Below are 9,619 nucleotides of genomic sequence, written 5' to 3'. Positions count from 1 at the left end.
TCACAAATCTCCTTCTCTAACACAAGCAGCAGGAGCGTGGCTCCACAGACACAGCTGAACCTTGCCGCCTTCCCCCCCGTATCTGGGGCTTACTGGAGGAATGGTGCTTGTCCTTGGTCTGGATTCCAGATAGCCAGTGACACTGCCAGTTGTAAATCTTATTCCTACAGTGCTGATAGATTTATTTTCTGTGGATTAGAAAGGGCATTTTTATCATCTCAATTGCATGAGCCAGTGATAAAATTCACTGGAATATAGTGCCTCTATAAATATTTCATAGAGATCTGCCAAGTACTATAAATTGTTTCATACCATGCTCCCAAGCATGGAAGCACAGTGCACACCAAAGGCTTAGGAAGGCCTGTGGTCCAAAGTCTAGGAGGAACTGCCTATCCCATCTGTTGGGAAGAAAATCAACTAAAAATCTTGCTCAGACAAGGTGCTCACTAGCATGTCAAGTCTCCACGACAGTCCTGAATTTTCACAGCACATAATCTGGGCAGAATGTCAGAAAAAGTAGAAAAAAGCCCTTCATATTTATGGCAGAGACTGAGTCTAGCAACCAGCCACATTCCTGGGGCTTGGGAAGCCTTCTTGTCCATGCTGAATGAGGCTGACCAGGGGTGGCACAGGGCAAGGCAGTGGTACGTGCAGCACGAGGCTCGGAGAGCAGCTGCACCAAGAGCTGCTTCACACCCTCCACAGCCTCTTACATCTCTCATCCCCACCCCTCACCACGCCCTCCAAAAGTGACCTCTGTGGCTGCCCCCTCTCTCCCTGCTCACCAGATGTGCTTTTTATGCAGCAGATGTTGCTGCATCCTTGGTACTTGGCGCAGGAAGTTAGAATCATTTCTAAAAAAAAATACAACAAGCAGTCTATTTTGGAGCTTATTGCCAACATTTATTTAAAAGTTCATTTTTTTATTTAAAGACATGGAATTTTAAGCAATGTTCTTTAAAATGTCTGTGTTCCAGGTGCTGTGCAGTGACCTGGGGCTAAAAAACCCATCTAAGCAGCCTGTCCACACCAAAGCATCTGAGTGATTTCTAGAAAGGCTCACTTGCAGTCCATAACAGATGGTACAAAGGTTCTCTCCTAATCCCCTCTGTGGTACACTGAAATTAATTCAGAAAATCCAGAGATCCCTTGCAGTGATGACAGAAGCCCCTGCAGATTTGCACAGAGGAGACCTCTATTGCAGAGGCCAGTGCAGTGGGTCCTGAGCTCCCCAAAGCTTCTGATGTTTCAGTAAAATAGCATCCATTTCAATAATCTTAGCCAGGTTTGCAAACCTCAAGCAGATTTTCTTTCCTGCAAAGGGGAAGAGACAGGAAGTCTTTTTCCCAAGCCAGGCTTTCCATTTTCTCAGCTGAAAAGGAAACAGTTCTGGTCAAGAAATGCCTCCTCAGGACTGGAAAAAACACAATAAGAACAAACACAGCTGGGACCAGATTTGGTTTGATGCAATTTTCAGTTTCTTCCATTTTGTTTTCCCCCAAGGGAAGGTAAAGTTTTGCTGTGGGCACACCACCTCAGTCCAGAGATGCTTTGCTGGTGTGTTCCACAGGGCAGAAGTGTGGACTTTGCAGTCCAAAACTCAGCCTGCTGGGGGCAATGGGCAGCATAATGTCAGGATTTCCCTCAGAGGTTTGCTGAGCTGTGTCAGAAGAGCCCATCCTCACCATGCAGAGGGTGGAGGTGGCAGCCCTGCATCCCCTGAAGCTGGCCACACTGCCTGGGGAGGAGGCAGGAGTGGGGACCGTGGGGAATGGGTCCCCCCTTTCCATAGGAGGACATTCCCTGGCTCCCACCAGCATAAATACTCCTCTGCACCCCAGAGGTTGTGTCACCCAGTGTTTACCTGATTTAGAGGGTAGCCAAATGAAAGACAGAGTGTGGTTTAACTTAACCATGGCTGTATACCATGCCTCATATTTCTGAAACATCCATGCTACAGCAACAAGCTGTTAAGGATTGCAGCTATTGGAAAGCAGCCATTTAATCCCACAGGTAGCATTGATATTTCACGTTTACTGCTTTTCCCCAGCTACCTTTGTGCAGGGAACAAACTTTAGCTCTTATAAATGACTATTCCATCACTAATTACACAGGGATCAGTTAGTTATAATAAAAGAGGTTTTGTGATAAAGATGAGACCCAGAAGTGATTATACATAAGGTTTATGTGATATGAAGAGCTTCACAGGCATCTCTTTACACATGTTTTGTTCAGGAGTAATTAATAACATTATTAATTGTCTGAGCCTTTTTTGTAGTTTTGTGGAGTATAGCCTAGGCATTTTCAAATTTCTCAAGTCTTAGTTACTTATAGGAACTTTTTATACTGGTGTTAAGAACTCTTGCCATCAGTTTTTGTATTTATCCCCAAACTTGAAAAGAAATAGCTCCAATTTTTAACTCATCAAGTAGTTCTTATGGTAATAAAGAAATGAATTAAACTGAGCAAAATAAAGAACAGAATCATAGAACCATTAAGGTTGGAAAAGACCTCCAAGATCATCAAGTCCAACCAGGAAAGAACTGTCTTCAAGCTAGAATCAGTTTCTTAACTTGCACTTAGCATTTGAAGACACTCTCAAATTAAAACAATCCCCCAGATCCCCTTTCCAGTTCTCTAGATGTTTTCTCAGAAGCTAATTTACTTTCCTTTTGAAGCTGATTTTTACATCAACTTTTAAATTCATCCAGCTTTTGAGATGAACAGAATCATGTTTTGGCCTGTAAACCTGCTAAAAATTGGTTTCAAAATAACTATACATATTGTAGGATGTCAACAACTGGAATAGCTTTTAAAGTGTTGCCTCTAGCTCCTGATGCCTTAAGTTTTAGCTTTCATATTATCCAGATTCTGAACTGCATTAGTATATAACTCTGAACTTCATATAAAGTGTTAACAAGTTCTCTTCACAGTTCAGTTAGACAAAACAATCCTTTTCCAGCCTGAGAACCAAGGACACTGTTGCAGCTTCAGGCTTAAAATGTGTAAACAACAGCAAATTGAGGTGAGCAATCTGGGAGGATGGACTTCATAACTTGAAGCTGTAACTGGCCAATTAACCCCAATTTGTAAATGGACCAAAATGTACAAAAGCGTGGAAACATGTGATCCATTGTCCATCCTGGGTGTAGGCTTGGCCAGGCTCTTGTACTGCCCAAGGTGTATCCTTTGAAGGCCTTTTCAATAAATACCTACTTTATTCCTTTAACACTGTCTAGCCTCTGGTCTAGGTAGCCTCTCAAGGCATCAACCTCTTGGCATTCAGGTCAATATTCCTTGCTTGTTTTTACTTACTATATAGATTTTGGTTTGATATCCCATAAAATTCCTACAACAGTTCAACATAAGGGATCAAACTAGTAAACTCCTACAATATGTCTCCTGTCATCTCATTTCTGGGGTGTTTTTTAGCACTGAAAGCCATTATTCAGTCTTTTGATAACTGTCAGTCAGCACAGACATCTGTACACCCTCTGCCTGGCTGCTCTTAATTAGAGGCAATACAGATGTTTAGGAACAGCCAGGAGAACAGCCAGATGAACAGCAGAGCTGAACAGTGAAAAAGAAGAGAAAATGGAGAAGCTCAGTCCACCTGATTTACTTGTCCTGCAGCATTTCCACTTGTTAGGCTGCTGTTTCAGAACTGACACATGCATCACTGTGGAAAAGCACATGGATTCAGTTATGTCCCCAGTCACGACAACCAGAAGAGGCTGCTGATGGATCTGAGAGGTCAGGGATGGGGCCATATGGCCACCCTCTTTGCTCCTTCAGCACAGGATTTCAGTGCTCATAAACCAAAAGGGGTATTTCTCCACAATGCTCTGAAGCCTGTCTGATCACAGTGTCAGGGATGCATTTTTGTCTCCACTCCAGGGCTTAAATCCTACAACATCAAAATACCTTCAGTCTGGCAGAATCCCACTTTTTTGTATGGATATGCTTGGGGTCTTTTAAGGGCAATCTATTATGCTTAGGATGTGTCATTTTTTGAAACTTGAGAGCTGCTTTCAAATACTGGAAATAAATTATTTCCTGCAACAATGTGATCAGACACACTTCATGCTTTGATCTGCAATAGAGCCTGGCACAGACTTCCTGTACTGTCAACATACCCTTACTGATCATGTGCTCAGAAGGAGCAGGGACATGTCTGCTCCTTACTACTCTGCCATACAGTTGCTATAGCAGATTTTCCTTCAGGTGATGGATAGCAAGGGAAGACCACATCCACAGCCACTGAGGAGGAGGTAATGTCCCAGATTCCATATCCCTGTTGTTGAAAGATGAATATTACAGATAAAATGTGGGTAGGTCTTACTGTTAAAAGTGTCATGTTGTTCTCTTAGCATCTGACCATGACCAGGCTCCATGAACTGCAGGGCCAGAGCAGTGGCTCTGAATAGGGAACACTGGATCCTCCAAAGAATCTGCAACCAGCGGTTGCTGTTATGTTCATTGTGGTCCTAGCTCCTTTTCTGCAGAAAGAGACTGTCTTGACACACAAAGACTTTTTTCTCCTTGTTCCTGTCATCTTTGTTTTTCTTTACAATGCTGCTGAGAGGTCATTCAAATTGTAATCTTATGTCCCAGAGGTTTTGTCCGTGATATTTTCATGCTCCTTTTCCCCCCTTTTTTTTTTTTTGGCCAAAGATAAAGGAGAGAGAAAACAGAAAGTCACTGCTACATAAACTCCAGTCTCCATAGCAACAATGAAAAATGTTTCCCTTCCTCAGTTTTACAGTTCCAATCCTATAGTCTCACCTGAGGCTTGGGAGAGCGGCAAGAGATTAAAATATTTTCTAACTTACTTGTTCATTTCAGTTTTGAAAGCAGGCTACTGGGGTGAGTAGTGTGGGCCAAATTAGACCCAAAAGCTTTCCTGAGATTTGGGGTGTGAGGCAGGGCTTGGGAAGGGCAGATAGGAAGTACTGGATTTACCTCTGTAGGACTTGTATGCAGCAAAGCACACTGCTGTAAACACAAACTGTCTATGACAACGGAAGCAATGGAGAAGGGAAAATGTTAGCACTAAGCAGTGCTGGTCTTCCTCTGACCATTCCACCACTGTGGGATCAGGAAGGCAACACTGTACTAAATCCCTAGAAAATATGGGGCTGCATTGCTATATTTGCACCAAAATCAAAGTAATTGTCCCAGGTTACTGCCATGAACCTGCCACAGCCACGCAGAGTGCATGAGGCACGCAGGCAATGCTGCACTCCTGAGCACAGGGGAGCTGGCTGCTCTCCATGACTGCTCTCACCTGCAGTGGACAGACTGAATTTTCCAGTACAAACTGGGGAATTTTGAGGCTGAGGAAGACTAGACCCCAGCATCTGAGTCAGTGTCTGCCACCAAGACCTTGACTGTGTGTCACCGACATGTTCTATGAAAAATCCTTTCCTTAGGATTTTTTCCTCCTGAGTTGCTGAGAGGCCTCAGGAACCAAGTGTAAACAGTTCTTATCTGCTGCTGTGGAATGCAACACGTGGATCTGTGACTGGTCTCATCTGGTTGTTTCTAATTAATGGCCAATCACAGTCCACGTGGCCAGACTGTCTCCGTCAGAGACAAGCCTTTGTTATTGATTCCTTTTCTACTCTTAGAAGCCTTCTGCAGAAATCCTTTCTTCTATTCTTTTAGTATAGTTTTAATATATTATATATCATAAAATAATAAACCAAGCCTTCTGGAACATGGAGTCAACTTTCTCATCTCTTCCCTCATCCTGGGACCCCTGTGAACATTGTCACAGCTGTGGCTTTGGAGTCCTGTGTGATGGATCACTCGGCAGTGGCTCTCCAGAGGAAAGTATCTTAAAGTAACAAGAGATGCTTGGAAGACTTAAGTTTTAGTAGAGCCAGTTCTTCCTAAACCCTTTCTTCCCTAGCTTCCAGTCTCCTGGGCAGGGGCTGCCAGTGAGCAGGCAGGGGCTGCAGATGTGCAGCTGTGTGTGTGCCACACTCCTGTCCACACCACAGCAACGTGTCTGTCACACATCATTAGGCATCCGAGTTGTTTGTGGAGGAGGTGTTGATTTCCCCTCGCTCAGTCTGAGTTAAGTTCCTCCATGTGAAATCAGCAAACAACAGCATGACTGGTGCTGTGCTGGCCAGTCTCTCTGGTGACCAGTGAGAGGACCTAAGGGATTGGCATGAAACTGTGCCAGGGAGATTTAGGCTGGGTATTAGAAAAAGGTTCTTCACCCAGAGGGTGGCTGGGCACTGGAAAGGGCTCCCCAGGGAAGTGGTCACAGCACCAAGCCTGACAGACTTCAAGAAGTGTTTGGCCAACACTCTTGGGCACATGGTGTGATTTTTGGGGCTGTCCTGTATGGGGTCAGGAGCTGGACTTGATGATCCTTATGAGTCACTTCCAACTGAGGTTTTTCTGTGATTCTGTGACTAGGACAAAAGCAGGCTGAAATACAGATGCATCTAAACAAAACTTATTGCACATTAAAATGCGCTTAATTTCTTTTCCAAGCTCATCTTTCAACTGACAATGTTAATTTGGAATAGCTGAACTGGACAGGAATGGTATAATTTAACTCAGAAGGAAAAAATGAAGCACAGTAGTTCAGTTTCATCATTTGTAAAGAATATACTGTATTATTGCCTTTATTTTAATTTTCCTATTAAATTGTAGTTCTGCCTTGGAATGTTCCATTGGTTTGTTTTCGAATTCATACAACCATTGCTCACTGTGAGGTGGGCACACCCAGCCTGGTCCAGCACCAGGACAGCAGTAGATGGGTCAGGCAATCCTGTTTATCAAACAAGCCCAGCAACACCTGTGCTGCTGCATTTACACCCTCCTGCATCTCCACCAACTGACAGGAAGGATTTACCTTGAAACTCTTTCCAAGAAGTCTGAAAATCAGCAGTTAACCAGGACATCACATAGAGACTTATTTTGCCCTAGAATGTGATCTGTTTTTCACAGTGATTCAGCTTTCATGCTACATCAAAGGTACACAGATCCTTTGTGGTCTCACTCGGGTAAATCAGTCTGCTGGAAGATTCAGCCTTCCCTCTGCTATTAGTTTAGCTACAGAAAGTAGAAGATAAAATAGATTATGACAGGCAGGGAAAGCCATGTTTCCTTCATTAATTGTCCAATATTTTTCCCTAGAAGCCAATGAAAATTTGGCCACTGACTCATCCGTGCATTGTCAGTGTCTCACAAATATGTATTCAAGAAGAATAAAATGTCCACTAATAATTCAAAAATTATTATTAAAGTCTAAATAATAAAGTCCAAATAGCTTAGGAATAAAACTTCTTCATAAATCCTACCTTCAAGATGTTACATTATTAATTTACTTTTAAGGAATAAATACATCCTAATAGCTCTTGCCAGGCAGTCAGTTAAAAACAGCATAAATCCACATCATAGGCATAACAAAACACTGAAAGGACATTTAATTTGTTCTTTTTAAGATGTAAAACTTTGCATATCAAAACTGGTAGTTTTTAATGAGAGAGATTGCTGAAAATTCTTGACTTCTTGATAAGACTTCAACTTGTGCCTTTTTCAGCTACTTAAAACTTCTGCTCACTCCAACTCTGTTTTCAACTTAACTGTCATTAACCACACTTGTAAATCAAAGAATTTCATTAAGGCGCGGCAGTGTCAGCATCACAAAGCTTCTGTGGGGCCCCAGCACTCACATAAGCCCTGCTCAGACCAGAGCACACCTTACTATTAGCACTGCCTGTGTTAAAGCCAGCAATCTCAAAAGATGTTTCATTCCTGTAATGGAATTTTGGCTTTTGTGAGAGTTGTTTAAAACAAGAATACAAATACTGTACCAAATACAAACTACTGTTGGGAATGAAAGAAAAAAACTGTTGGATTTACAAGACAAGAGGTTGTGGGTGTGAAGATGTTTACCCTCACCTCCAACTCCCTTTAGGTCTCATTACAAGCTTAAGTTTTTCCTACCAAATAGCAATTTTTCATTATTAATTAATTTAGCCTCTAAAACCTAGACGCATACCTAAGTAGACAGATGCAAAACAAGTATTTTACCTAGTTTCATTGGACTAACAAGTTCTGTTAAATGAGTTGATAAAAATAAGGTGCTTTAAACTTCTAGTATTTGAAATACAGTATATGAAACAAATTTGAAGCAACTTGGATATTGACGGGAGAGCAGGCACAGGTCTACTACCAATCAAAGACTGAAAACAAATTCTGTTGTCAACACCCAAAAATTACTTTTGGTATGAAAACCAAATAGATTTAGTGATGGAATTACTGATTCCATCTGACAGAAGTGCAACAGAATAAATCTTTATGCCCTAAACTCCAGAATTGGATTAGATTTTTACAGCCTTTAAACTGTAAAAAGAACAAGACTTCAGGAATGTGTGAATGGCAGTATCAGAGACAATTTCCAAGCTTCCTGTATGCACACGCCATTTGCTTCCCACTTTGATAGTGGGGCATCCTAGGTAGGGAACAGGCCAGGAGGGAGCTGCCATTCTCTCCAACCATGCTCCTGAAGCACCAGAATCAGGACCTGGGAACAGCCCTGCAGCCTGGATGTCATCTCTGCCCTTCCATCCTGTTTGCACTGGGTGCCTGAGGCTACAGCATGTTCCTACTGCACACACAGCAAAGGCAGTGGGTGCCAGAGGAAGATGCAGCTGTCACAGTCATATTTTCTGAAAAATCTCTTTGCCCAGGATTCTTCCCCTGGGAAGCTGAGAACCCTCAGAGAAAAATTAAAACAGTAACTATCTGTGTTTTGCTGCTTTGGAATGTGTTTGGACATAGTTTACCAACAGGTGATTGTTCCAATGGTTTCTGCTGTGAATTGTTTTGTCTAATGATCAATCATGGTCAGGCTGTGTCAGGACTCTGGAGAGAGTCACGAGTTTTCATTAGTATCTTTTTAGCCTTCTGTCTGTATCCTTTCTGTATTCTTTAGTATAGTGTTCCCTAATATAATATAGATCATAAAATAATAAATTAGCCTTCTAAGAACATGGAGTCAGATTGATCACTCCTTCCTTCATTGGGGGTCTCAGAAAACACAACAATGCAGCAAAGCAACCACATGTTCCTCACACGCTATCCTGCAAGTGAACTTTTAACAGAAATGAGCAACCTGCAACCTACAATCCCATCAAAGAACTGGGAAGAGAGGTACAGGAGAAAGAAAGAGGCTGCTCCCCAGATTGCTCCCCACTCCGTTAGAATCCTGGAGCGCAGCTTTGGCAAACAGCATGTTGTTACAAATTGAGACAGATGGAAATGTGCTTCCTTGTCAAAGCTGTTATTCCCCAAGAGCAAAGAAATTTTGTTGTCTTAAATGTGCTGTGAGTAACAGACAGAGAAAGGTCCAGAAATAGAACAAAACTAATAATATAAAACTAGGTTTGGAAGATGAAATTAAAGCTATCTTTTGCACAGAAAGGTGTGTGTTTTTCTTAACAGATAAAACCCCCTTTTCTTTTAGTTCCAACAGTATACGTTACAACAAGCACACATGGTCTTACTAAAGACCTAAGCTATTAGAAATAAATTACTAATGTTGGTCATACAGTATTATCAACAGGATCATTTCTGTGATCAAGTCATTTAC

This window comes from Haemorhous mexicanus, chromosome 1 (assembly GCF_027477595.1).
Source record: "Haemorhous mexicanus isolate bHaeMex1 chromosome 1, bHaeMex1.pri, whole genome shotgun sequence".
In the NCBI taxonomy this organism is placed as follows: Eukaryota; Metazoa; Chordata; class Aves; order Passeriformes; family Fringillidae; genus Haemorhous; species Haemorhous mexicanus.
The sequence above is the reverse complement of the archived record's forward strand: the minus strand, read 5'-3'. Positions refer to the sequence as shown.